The 13879-nt window shown below is 38.5% G+C and overlaps 1 protein-coding gene across 3 annotated transcripts in view; it reads right to left on the bottom strand.

Moving 5' to 3' along the window:
- esrrga (estrogen-related receptor gamma a) overlaps positions 1 to 13879 on the bottom strand; it is a 186406-nt gene that overhangs the window by 85063 nt on the left and 87464 nt on the right. The window contains exon 1 of one of the 3 annotated variants that reach the window (XM_056234083.1): positions 7013 to 7041. The exons of the other annotated variants lie outside the window; for them this stretch is intronic. The gene's annotated coding sequence lies outside the window, so the exon portion shown is untranslated. Of the gene's footprint in view, positions 1 to 7012; positions 7042 to 13879 lie in introns of those variants that run through there. 3 annotated transcript variants of the gene reach the window in all.

Here is a 13879-nt window from a genome sequence, read left to right as displayed (position 1 = left end):
CATTTCTTTCCTCACATATTTACGCTGTAATCTGAGGGGCCTAGACGGATGTCACAATAAACAGTAAATATTACCTTACATGTATGCAATCACATGGTAGTTTGTTGGAGAGTCCAAGAAATGCCATGTTCCAGATGAAGTTTGAGGCAGGAATCGTCAAGAAATGTTCCCCTTCTGACGCGTTCTAGTTATGCTGAATTATAGAAATCTTGGAACATGGAATTCTCCCATCTCCACTTGAGAATAACCAATGTAATATCACTTTAATCTCAGCCATTTTGGAAATTATGTCAAATTGCTGGTTCTCACTGAAGTCTGGGTTAATTGATTTGCCCAGAATTTACCAGTTGGAAAGTAGGAAGTAAAATAATTTAAGAAGTTTAAAATAATGTCTTAACTATAGAATGTCAAACCTCAACTCTCCACATATCTTTTGGTTGTCATTTTCAAAAATGCTATGCATTTGATTTAAAAACTCTGTCATAGGTGCAACTTGAGTCGAATTTGAGTTTATTATCTCAAATCTCTTATCTCGAGTTAGTTAGTTTACACACATTATCGTTTAAAAGTTTGGTCTGCTTAACCTTTTTGTGGAAACCTTCATATACCTTTTCAGTATTCTTTGATGAATAGAAAGTTCAAAAGAATAGCATGTAGTTACAATAGAAATCTTTTGTAACATTATAGAAGACTTGACTGCCACTTTTCATTTGCAATTTAATGCATCCTTGCTGAATAAAAGTATTAACTTCTTTAAAGAAAAAAATCCTACTGACCCCAAATTTTTGAACTGAGTGACAAGTAATATTTATATGTATTTAAGGTAGTCTACTATTCTGTTATAAAGATGTCTTTGATTTACATTACAAGCTATTGAATATTTTTGGCATGTGAATAAAATTGAGATTTTTTTATTTATTTCTAGAGTATGAGCTCATATTCTCCATATATCATATATTCCATGTATACTCCATCATGGTATGTGAGCCACAAAAGCCTGATGTATCAAATATGATAATCAACAACAAACACATATATGCAAACTACTTTAAAATCTTTTTTTATATATATTTTACCTAAATGTTCAATAAAGGTTAAATAAAAAAATAAATCTGACTGTTATTTCATATGACAGGCTTTGAAGGGTTATACTGGGATAAACCAAAACAAAAAATGTGGAAAAAAAAAATCAGACCTGTAAGTCATACAGGTTTGGAACGACGATTTTATTATGTACAAAGGGACTGTGTGCTTGCAATGCACATTTCTGTATTTGCATATTTTCATACTCAAGTGTGTTTTAAGCTTAGAGTTGAAAACAGCTGAAGACTCCTCTTCATTGCAGTACACACACAATCCTGGCCTCTCCGGATTGTGTTTGTGTGTATGTGTCTCAGAGAGTCCACCCATCACCCCTTTGGTGTAGGCGATGGAGTGTGACGGCTCGTTAAAGAAAAACAAAGCCCCTCACCTTCCTTTATCACTAATATGCACCTGGAGAGCTGCCGTGCTTTATGATAAACTCGCACAGCCAAACGCACACTCACACAAACACAACCATGTTTACACACCTACCCAGAATGCACCGGTAGCACAGCCTTGTTCCAGGGGCCACTGTAAACAACTAAAGTCAATCTGTTTGTGCTAGTTTACTGCCACAGCTCAACTCCTCTGCTCACAAACAGTTTTCCAACAGCGATGTCAGTGACTTATGGACAATGATATGACTTTTTTTCTTCCATTTCTCTCTTTAGATGAGTAAATCAAGACGGACTGGGGCCGCAAAGCATTGTGGGGAAACTATTACTGTTGCATTAAAATCGAACTAAAATGAGAAAGTTTTAGCAGATGTTATTAATTCTTGCCAATAAACCAGTGTGATTTCTGACTATTTACATCTACATACTGGATGAGCAAACAGAGTTACCTAAGTATATGTATCAACGGAAACCCTGACCTCACTGGGAAGAAGCCACGCCTCCATGAAGTGACCACAGATCCAGTTATGTCCTCTCATTCGAAGCTAATACAGTTTCCTCCCCTCTCCTCCACTCCTTTCCCCCCTTCCCCTTCCTAGGTTTGATAACAAATATTCCCTCACCTAAATTAGAAATGTGAAGTAATTATACCGGCGGCCCTCCTACGGGTTATTCATAGGAGTCGACGGTCATAAGAGAGCTTTCTTTATATAAATAGGTTACTTCAGAGGGTGACTTTAATTATGTTGGTTTCAAACAGAACATGAGTGCCGTATTCCGGCGGGATTAAGCGTCTCTGGCTCTTTGTTAACTGAGCACAAATGTATGCCAGCAAGGAGCATCTGCACAAGATCTCCGCTAAATTTATTCAGCCTCCGTCGGTGAATAATTCCACTAATAAAGATTGCAAGAAACAAGAGGGGGAAAAGGAAATCTACATTCAAGAGAAAAAAAAGAGAAAGTGTGTGTAGTTTTCAAGGACGACTTAAAAAACAGAAAACAAGTTTAATCTGTTTTGCATGGGAAAAAGGTATTCTTGTGTTTTGTTCTGTGAGTGTGTGTGTGCATGTGTGTTAAAGTGCACATCTCTCTCTGTGCTGCACAGTGTTTGTTCTATCTGTGTTCAAAGAACCGGTGGTCTATTACTAGGCTGTATCAGTTCTTTTTTTGACAGTCTAAATGCTTTAAGAGAAGGTTTTCAAATTGGAGGCCATAGGTCGGCTGAATATGTAAAGTAAAAAAAAGAAGAAAATTATGGCTGTCAAAGCTAGCACACTAACCACACTTATTTTCTATAGTTGGAATATTATGAATAGTTTATTTTCTAAATGTAACACACTGAACAAAAAATTTATTGACTGACCTAATAATCAAAATTGTATATACCTCCAGTCAAATGTTTGGAATAATTAAGATTTATTTTATGTTTTTGAAGAAAAGTAAAAGAAAACTAAACTTTTTTTCTATTGTAATTAGGCCTGTCAATGTCGTTAACGCATGTGATTATTATAATTTTTTCAGTTTAACTCGTTAAAAATATTTAACGCAATAAATACAGCATCTTTTTATTTCTGTCATGCTTTGGCGTGCTACAGTATATGATCACGCTATAAATAATTCAAGTGCTATTAAACCATTCAAGCGCGATAAGACACAAAAATAAGAACTTAAATCTGTACCGGCACCCTGTCTGTGAATCTCCTCTCTTTGTGACACACATAGGACTCGTGCACACAGAATGTCGCTTCAGACAGCGCCCTGGCCGCATTGAGTTAACTTAAACAGACAAAAACACACAAAAGTATGCCAAAATGTCTGCATTGTCGAGTATTCTTGTAAGCACTGTCTTAAATTAGTTAAATGAACGCAAAAAGTTGTGAGGACATCGGATGCGTGTCAGATCCGGATCCGCGTAATGTGCTTCAGATCTTAAAGTGAAAGCAGCCTAATAAACCCGCTGTGATGACTGTCACTCACTGTTCTTAACTGAGCTTTTTTAGCTTTAATAAGGATTAATTTATATTTAATTTATAATGTATGCAGTGAAGAATGTGAAGTGTTTGATAACTGAATTCAATTTCTGTATATTTCTGTTAGATCAAATATTTAAAATAAATTGTCTTTAATGTTGTTAATTTGGAGATTAAATGTGAAATTATTACAATATAAAAATATATTAAAGACTTTAACTTTAGGTGTGATTAATCGTGAATAATCAAAGAAAAATGTGTGATTAATTAGTTAATCGATTGACAGCAATAATTGTAATACATTTTAAAATGTAATTTATTGATGGCAATGCTGAATTTTCAGCAGCTATTACTCCAGTCTTCAGACACACAATCAAGAATCATTCTAAAATGCTGATTTGGTGCTCAAGTAAAATTATTATTTAGCCTGGGAAAACCCAGACAACTTCCGGCAAATTTAGATTTGCTCTGCAAGTTAGTCTGGCAAAGAGCTCATTTAAGCCCATTTCTAATCCGTCGAAATCGCGGCACCAATCAGAAACGTTGGGGCGGGCTTTACACGATGACGACAGCACAGCGACGGTGAAGCAGATTTTGTACATTTACAAAGATGGATGCCACCGTGGAACTAGGGGTGTGACGGTTATAGTTGAACACCGTCATTAGAACTCTTTAACCGCCAAAACCATGTTATAAAAATATTTTTTTCACAAAAATGTATTATCATAGAGAATGTTTAATACTGATATCAGCTTACGAGGGAAACGGAGGCGGAGTTAGTGGTGCTTCGGAGGCTGCTACTGCTGGAGATGATTCGGGAGAGGTCTGTGCCCCTTTACCGATCAGAGCGCGCGCTGACACGGAGTAAAGCCTTGTTTATACTCGACGCGTCCGCACGAGTGCGAAGGTGCGCGCGGCAAAAATGACGCATTCGGTGCGCAAGACCGGCAAGACCCCATTTCGCTTGGCTGTGTGCACCATAGATATCCACAATAAAGGCTTTATTATGGATATCTATGGTGTGCACGGCTTTTTTTGTAACAGCGCGCGCGGCGCCGCGTCCGAGGATGAACGACTTCAAGCCGAATCTGCCCGAGCATATAACTTACGTCTCACCGCACCGGCACGCAGTTTGCGCGTCTAAATTGCAAAGTTCATTGCAAAGTTTTTTTTGTTAAGGTGTTTTTTACTGTGTGTGATTTATTTAATGGAAAGCACATTCACTTCTAGTTGTCTTGCTGTTAATTTTAAATAAACGTAGTCGAGCAAGTAGCTAATCAGTGTCTGTTCTATAACAGATGAACGTCGCTCTGCATACGTCATCTCCTTCATCGCTCTGATTGGTTTTAGGTCTATCCAATTGCGCCCAGAGGCATTTGAGCTACGCCCGTTGGTGACACCCCTTTGGAAATGATTTGTCTATGAAGCTTTGCCAGACCATAACTCCGTTACAACTGAGAATGGTCTGGTTTTAACCAGGCTAATTATTATTATTATCAATGTTGAAAACAGTTGTGCTGCTTCATGTTTTTGTGGAAACTCTGATACATTTTTTATTTCAGGATTATTTGATAAATATAAAGTTCAAAATAACATTTGAAATAGAAATCATTTGTACAGTATACATGTCTTTACTGTAACTTTTGATCAATTGAATGCATCCTTGCTGAATAAAAGTTTTATTCTTTTAACTCTTACCCCAAACTTTTGAATGCTAGTGTATCACTGTTTTCACAAAAGTATGCCTGTTTTAATATCTAAACAACAGCAATATGAGACTTTATAATATATCATCTCATAGTGACATTTGAAATATTTGTCAAAATAAATCACGATATGACCAAATTGTCCTTATCCCTTGGACAATTGATCAGATGTGTTGATCAGATACCACCCCATGATGCTTACTACTGTATACTGTACTACAAATACCTCTGTTTTCATACTTCCACTTATTTAGTTTTTTATATACTGAACAGCAAGACTGATCTGAAAGTCTTATTAGTAGTAAACGTTTTCTAAGAACAACAAAACCATCTACATTTCTCAAGCAGCAATATCACAATATCAGTAAGGAAGAGCTTCAGCCTGGCTCTAATGTTTCACATTCATACACAAACAATATCCATCTGTTTGACTGCGGCAGAATTTATAGCCACCCCATTGATTGCTTTTGCTGGACATGATGGCTGTAAATTGCGGGCCGTTTGGTAAATGTGGGCAGTTAGAAGTGTACAAGTAATTATTTCACGCCTGCTGATTGAAACATAATTCCAATATGGCCTTCTGAAAATGACAGCATTCCCAAAGTCCTCCGTTTTAATTTGGAGGTGATACTAATTAGGGGGAGCATTATAGGACTTTTTATGTGATCTCTCCAACGGAGCCCCAAATAATTAAAATGTCAGCAGAAATAAATATGCATAAACAGCTCGTAATTTCAGAAATATCGTCCCACGTCGTTCGTGGCTTGTGGGAAAAGAAGAACTTACGTTATTTATGCTTTTTCAGGGAAGTTTATGTAGCATTTCACAGAAGTTAACAATCTAACACAGTTTAAATAAACTGAACCACTATAACCAGAGTGAACCTCATTATTGAGACCTGAAAGTTACAGATTTTATCACTTGTTTATAATCTGCATTAATAATAATAATAATAATAATGTATTTATTTATTTTTATTGTTACTAGTCTAATTATTATACATTATTCTTATGAAGAACAAGAAACAACTGATCTTTTAATACCAAGAGTAACTATATTTATTTGCCATTTCATGTTATTTGTGTCATATGCCATTTTAAAATAAGTTAAAGTTACAAAAGCCCAACGTTAAGCTACACTAAAGGGACACATGGGACATCGTAATCAAGGCAAGTCACAGAAGCTATTGATGAATGATTTCAATTAAAAGGCTGTGTGCTCATATGCCATAAATACACTATTGTAATCAGAGCCTGTACAAAAGATAGACACATCTTTAATCTCAGACAATTCCACCGTGAGACATGGGAGTACAGGCATCACACACAATGCTTGTGCTGATATGAAGCCCAAGTTGTGTACCACTGAGAAAAACAACAAAAGTGCGTATCTGATACATGATTCTATATTTCAACGGTTGCTGTCTTTTTTGCTATAAGCAGTATTTGGGCTTCCTACACTGGACCTGTAAAAGGCCTTTGGGGTTCCGTGTTAATTGTTTCACGTAAACCACATTTTGTAGTACAAGCAACGCATGCCGACATGCTGGTGCTCGGGTCAACCCTGCACACAGATATGAACGATTGCAATAAAATATTAATGGGATATGCAAAGCAGCCAGGGAAATCACCACCAGTTTGGCTGAGGGAGTAAGACAGGTCTACGAAATAAAAGGCATAGAAGATAAGAGTGATGTAATGCACATGAAGAACTGAATAATGACTGGCTTCTATATCATTGCTGTTCTCACAAACAACACTGTACACAACCTGTTAAAAAGCAGCGGGGCAACAGGATCTGGGCCAGTGCGACCTAGCCCACATAAAGAAAGAGGGACAGATAAGTTCTAAAATCTGACCTTGTCAACTAATGTCCAGCATATCCGGTTACCAGCCCTGCCACTCTCAGCTCTTTCCCAGTACAGAAGCAGAAAGATATAGAGAGAGATACAGAGACAAAACATTAGATCAGTATAATGCCAATAATCATTTTTAACTCACAAATTGATATGTGTAAATCCCAAATAAGAGTGTTCACGATAAAAAGGAAAGAAAAATCTTTTAAAAATGTAGTTCAAAGTTCTTAAAAATGTAGTCTGCATTCATGTAGTTTTTATATATTTTTTTTGAAAAATGTTTATAGCATTTTCAAGAAATGTCTAAATTGAATGGCTCTAAAAATGTTGTGGAAGCAAAACGTAATGTGAGTATACATCATTTTCAAAAAGGTTTATATATATTTTTCATGCATTTTTAAATTCATAAATATGATTTGGTTTTTTGGGGGAGTTACCGCACATTTTACTAACCGCTTGCGGGTTGGTGGCGGGTTGACTAGCTTTCGTGAGGCACACTCGCAAGGTCTCTCGCTCTCTCCCTCTCTGCCGTGCTCGCGCTATGTATGTTATGCGCGCAGTATGTTTTGTCTCGCATGCGCGCTCTAGATTCCGGGAGATTTTAACTAATTTGCGGGCATCAGGGAGACGCTATCAATATGCGGGAGACTCCCAGGCCACAGACAATTTGAGGAAGTGGTGGGGGAAGTGACGTATGCCGTAAAGCAGTCGAATTTTGTAGTTCTTTTTGTGCTCGGGTTACTACCCGAAACCCGAAGTTACATAGTGCAAGTAAAAGCGATACAGACCACGTCAGGCTATGGCAGACGTGTCATTTAACCTATTGTAAGTCGATGTACCATCACAAGGGTCTTGGAAATATATTATGAAGGTTGAAAAACTACATAGTGTTACTTTAAGTGAATCATGCAAGGTAATTTACTAGGTTTGTGCTAGTCAATTTACTGGGATATGTGCGCCCAAAAAAAGCATGTCTTAAACCAGACGCTAATTTGCACTGCTCTTGGTAGATTGCGTTGGTCATTATGGAAAAGATCTGGCTGCGTCTGTGTTTAATTTGTGCGTCGTCAGTAGTTAACTTCCCACTCCCATCAGCGCTTATTTAGGAATTGTGATCTCATGCTAATTTGCCCTGCTTAGTAAATCTGGCCCCATGTCTTGTTATAAAAAGGTCAAATTATCTGATATTTTCAGAGAAACCTAAGATTTTCTTTTCAAGAATTTCATCTTTTTAATGAGGCTTTTTCTTCATTATGATATCAGGACAGTTGTTTTTCGACTGTCTCTCAAAAAATAAAATGAATTTGAATTCAGAAATTAAAAACATGTTCATTATATAAGAGGTGTATTCAAGTTACTGTATCCAAGAATTGCATGTATTAAAAAAAAAAAAAATGAATAGGTCCAGATTTTTTTTTGGAGCATTTACCCATATGCAAACTTGTACACAGCATCGTAACCCCAATACAAGGTGCTAGTCGCTTTTAACAGCGTTACAAATTGAGATTTTAAGATCACTATGAACATTCACTTAAATGTGCACATTCAGCATTTTTTCCATGACATGTACATCAAAAAGATTAAAAGTCGTTTTATTCTTAGTAGCACGGTTATCTTCCTCTCATTCGGCTTCTATCCTCTTAGTTCTGAGGGAAAGTCTACGCATATATAGGCACAGGGCCCAACGCCACTTTCATCTCCAGGCACAGGACTGGAGACGGGCATATCTGCTGTTGCCAGGAGCAACATTTGGTTCACTTAGAGAGCCCAGTGCCTCCTGCTTTCTCTCCATTTCAGATAAAGCCACTCAGCTAGATTTCCCCTCAGAGATATGGGCAGCCACAACTTGGCCTTCAGAGGAGCAATGCATCAGCCAACAATAAGCAGCTACAGATATGACCAAACAACAGACGTCATGATTTAGACACAATGGAAAATTGGCTGAGAGTAAGACACATCAGAATCCGGGTTAAAGCACAGTGTGCATGTATGTAAAAATGGTCTTCAATGCCAAGATGGTGTTTAGGTTTGGATTCGTTTTCCTTTTAATTACTCGAACGAAATGATTTATTGTGAGATTAACGTTTCTTAAACATCAGCATTCTGCTTAACTGATATTGAGCGGCACTGCATCTACATCATGGTAAAAGTAATATTTTACGGAGTTAGCAAAAACAATAAATCGGTTAGATTCATTAACAAATGACTCTTATGAGCCAGTTTTTTAAATGAATCTGTCAAAAAGAATAAAAAATATGTCATAAACTCATGAGCTTCTAGTTAGAATCGGTCTAACGAATAACTGAATCAGTGGTTCTTGACATACTCATTAAATTTGTTCAACAAATCACTGAATCAATCAAGCAGCTCTTGACTTACTCGTTGAATTAGACTCCTTGAATCAGTCAGGGGTGCGTTTCCCAAAAGCATCGTTAGTCAACTATGGTCCGTCGTTATCAGCATAGTTTAACGAGTCGGTGTTTCCTGAATCCATAGTTCTAACGAACATTCGCAAACAGCATCGCAAAGTTGTGTGGTTCAGTGCAATCTATATCTTTTATTTAGAATACATATAAAATGTCATTTTCTGTCTTGTAGTGTGTCAAGAGATTTAAAGTACCGCTTTTGAAGAGTGCGCTTGTGCGTATGTGCTCTAGTACGTAAGAACGAGCCATTGATTGAATCTGGAAATAAAGCAAAAATGGAAATGTTCGTAATTTATAGCAAAACATCTAGCATTAATTAGATCTCAAACAGATTCATTAAAAGTAGTTATTACTCCACCACCAGCGTGACATCATTAGGCAACGTGGTTGAACTACCAATTTGCGACAATACGGTTTCGGGAAACAGTCGTGACTAGCTAATTGATTTCTTCAACGATGCATCGTACAATGGTAGTTAAGCAGCGAGTTATGTTGTTGTACGGGAAACGGACCCCAGAACAGTTCTTGACTTACCCACTGAATCGGTCTAATGACTCACTGGGCCCTATCTTGCACCCAGCGCAATTGACTTTGTACACCGACGCATGTATCATTCGTATTTTGCACCTGTGCAAAGCGGACTTTTCCCTCCACAGACGCACCCCGGCAAACTAGGGAATGAACTTGCGCTCCGTGGGCGGTTCAGCGCAAAAAAGGAGGCGTGTTCCAGCGCAAACAATCCCTGGTGCTATTTTGCAGTTCCAGAAAACAATTGCGCCACTGACCAGAAAAAACCTAGTCTAAAGTCAGTGGCGCGCAGCGCGTACATTTAGATGCTATTTTAAGCGCGCATGCTTGGCCATAATACAGAGTGTGAACAACGCGCATACACTGTAGATGATTCTCTCATCTACACAGATGCATTTTACTTTTTGCAAATGATACATTATTATAAGGAAAAATATTCAAACACGAGGGAAATCATTGTTGTGTCCATGACGATGGGAAAAATAGGCATAAAGCTTACACATTTACCCAAATTATTATATGCATGTTTAAAGGTGCTCTACGTAACTTTTAGCGGCCTCTAGTGGTGATGTTTCAGATTGCAACCAAATTTTACAAGAGCGCTCGTGCTCGAACTCATAGACAATACCGTCTATTACGCAAACATCTCGGCGAATACTAGACGGATTCGGCGAGCACCAAGCTCGTTGGGACCATCTAGTCGAGCTGAAAAGAACCATATAAGTTCCATAGTTTTGGTGGTGTTTTCGCGGAGATATTAGCAGAAAACCATCAGGCGCGCTGCAAAATTGCGGACGCCGGTGACGTCACGATCTCAGAAGAAAATCGCTCGTATCTCTGGAACGCAAAGACCCAGAGAGCTCAAATTCGGGGGAGGAGGTCCCAGGGGAACCCTTGCCCGAACGCTAGAGTGGCGGGCCTCGGGGATGCCCCCTACCGGATCGCCGTTCGCTGGGACCCCCGATTTCGAACGGCTATAACTCGGGGAAGCCGGGCGAGTTGGACCTCGGGGGTGGGCTCGTTGGAAAGGCCCCGTCCAGCCCTACGAACGATTAGAGTGTTGGGAATATTGATCAAAGATTGACTGAGATATAAGCCGAAAAACGTGCGCCTTTAACCGGACGTAACTCCCTGACCGTCTACAATAGACTGTATATAAGGAGAGAGGCTCGGGAGCGCGCATGCACGTCACATCCGTTGGATTTCGCGGTAAATCCGACCAAGAGACTTCACATAGAAATAGGAATACTGGCCTTCAGAGGTAATAGCAAAACTCGACAAGTGGATCATTTTAATGTGTGATTACAACCCCTTCACACACAGGCAATAAAAAAAGGATTCATTTTAGTAGAAAAGTTACATAGAGCACCTTTAACCGAAGCTAATTTGGGTGGGTTTGTCCCATCCCCAATGTCACTTCTCTTTCTTTTACGGCCCTGACGAGAACATCGATCTCCTCGGCTGTGAACCGATTCTGAAGCGCGCCTGGTAAATGCACCGTTATAATAGTATTGCGCCATGGAACAAGCGCACCTCGTTCATCATGCTCTTAAAAGGGAATGTGATATGACACTCTTATTGGTTTGTTTCCCGTTACGCCCAAACCACACCTATGAATAATGAAGCTACTTCAGACCAACCCCTTTTAGATTTGCGTCGAGCGCAAGAGTCATTTATCCCGCCGGTTAAATAGCAACAGCGCCGAGATCCGCCCACAAAGTTACTTGCGCTTTGCGCTTGACACTTGCGTTTTAGATCGTTAAAATAGGGCCCACTAAATTAAAGCAGTTCTTGACTTATTCACAGTCATTTCTTTCATCATTGAAATGTTACAATTAAGTGTTAATGTTCTTGTTTATTATATTTATCAATAATGTTGTTTACAATTGTAATGGGCCATCCCAAACATAACCCAATTGATAATCAGACGACAAATATGAGCATAGTAATCGCAACATTTGACTTAAATCTTTCCGTCTCTGTTCTAGCACAGCTGCCTGGTCCTATGTAGGGCAGCTAAGAAACGCTTCCTGTGATACTGAGTGTAAAATTATACCTAAGTGTTCGGAGTGAGGGCTTTTTTCTCTCTTTCTGCTAACATGATGTGTTAAGCATGGTAGTGTGAGGAGAGATAAAGCACTTCCTTGTTCATTTTCATGCGCTGCCTTAAGTAGATCTCTGGGGAAGCTTCTGGCCTCAGAGGAGGCAGCAGGTATGAGATTCCTCTGGTTCACACACATCCAAATGTGCCTCAGTTCTTTACATCTCACATAACATGCTTATCCCCTCTCAAAAAGAGACAACTATATAGCACTGGGAACACAGAGTGAAGCTTTCTCAAGTATTCTCCCTGTCAGTTCCATCAACAGTTGTGGACTCAAGTTTGGAAAAAAAGAAGAAACAAAGTAAAAGGTTTTTATTGTTCATTTTATTTTGTACATAATCTTACTAAGTTTGGGGTGTAACTAACTAAAAGTAGCAATCCTACTATCTTGACTACATTTCAGTAGCAGTGTACAGTCACAAAACATTGGGGGTGCATTTACACGACAACGATGTACAACAAACGTCACCGTTTTTACAAATTTGCGTTTTTGTAGTTTGCACAGAGATGATAACAGTATTGTTTTCAAAAACTTGCACTTTGAAACCTGTTTTCAAAAGTGTGCATTGTCAGGCCCCCAAAACGCCATTGTCGTGTAAATTACTAACCTGGCCCTAGCCAGATGAATTTCGCTCCGCCTAGCTTCACTCACATCCATCTGGAACCTCTTCCATTGAGAGTGATTTCCCCAACCAACTTTATGGTTTAGCCAATCAGGACGCATGGAGAAGCGACCGTGAGACTGTTTTGATTCAGACAACAATGGCGGCTCGCATCGAGGAAACAAGCGTTAACATTGATGCTGCTATTTCATCCGTGTTGTCCAATCTACCTAATATTGTTTCATTAAAAGAACATCAGAGAACGGCTCTTAAGGCTTTTGTTGGTGGAAACGATGTTATATAGATCAGTGCCTTCTCCCGACCGGATTCTTCAGCGTCACGGGTTGGCTTCGGTGTGAGTGGTTGAAATAGCACGTCGATAAAGATGACAGACAAGTGGCTTATCCAATCATATGCAAGGATTTTTGATAAGGCCCAGCCTTCTGAAACGCCATTTCAATGGATCGGTTCCAGATGGATGTGAGTGAAGCTAGGCGGAGCGAAATTCATCTGGCTAGGGCCAGGTTAGTAAATTACTGGCCAAAACGCAGAAAAAGTTTTCAGTGTCTATTTGGAAACAGTGCTGTGTAAACGGCCCCTGAATTGCACATATAGCTTTACAGCTTGTATATGAGGGATTGAAAAGATTGATTCATTTTAATGAAGCAGTAAAAAATTAAAATTAAAATTAAAATTTGAGTCCCTACACAGTACACTACACATGCAGTACCCTACACTTTCTTTGCAACATTTGACATTTACAGGGTTTTTGCAGCAATATACAAAATAATATTATTAGATGTATTACAATAATTTCATGTAACAATATTTAGTGAAATTATTTAAGGAAAGTGCCTGGTTTATATATTAATTTGTTGCAGGTTTTTTTTTTTTTTTTTACAGGACAAAGAATTCTGCTTAAAAAGCTTCAATGTAGTTAGTTACTTCAAAACAACTTTAAATTATGAGAATATAAGCTATAGACAGGTGCAGGGATGATGTTTTCTTGTAGGCCAAAACCCGGAAACAAGTTACAAATTAGGATTTCCGGTTCCATCGTCCTAAAGTCAATGGGTTTAAAAAATTGTTTTTTGGTTAAATGCTTGAAACAATGCCTGTGGTGAGCACAAGCTCAAGATATTTTCATATTTATTATTCATATTTATTATACAATATAAAATACAGTAATACCCACTTGCGATATTTTTTT

The sequence above is a fragment of the Rhinichthys klamathensis genome, unplaced genomic scaffold, assembly GCF_029890125.1.
Source record: "Rhinichthys klamathensis goyatoka isolate OS25496 unplaced genomic scaffold, OSU_Roscu_1.1 h1tg000387l_1, whole genome shotgun sequence".
Lineage (NCBI taxonomy): Eukaryota > Metazoa > Chordata > Actinopteri > Cypriniformes > Leuciscidae > Rhinichthys > Rhinichthys klamathensis.
The sequence above is the reverse complement of the archived record's forward strand: the minus strand, read 5'-3'. Positions and strand labels throughout refer to the sequence as shown.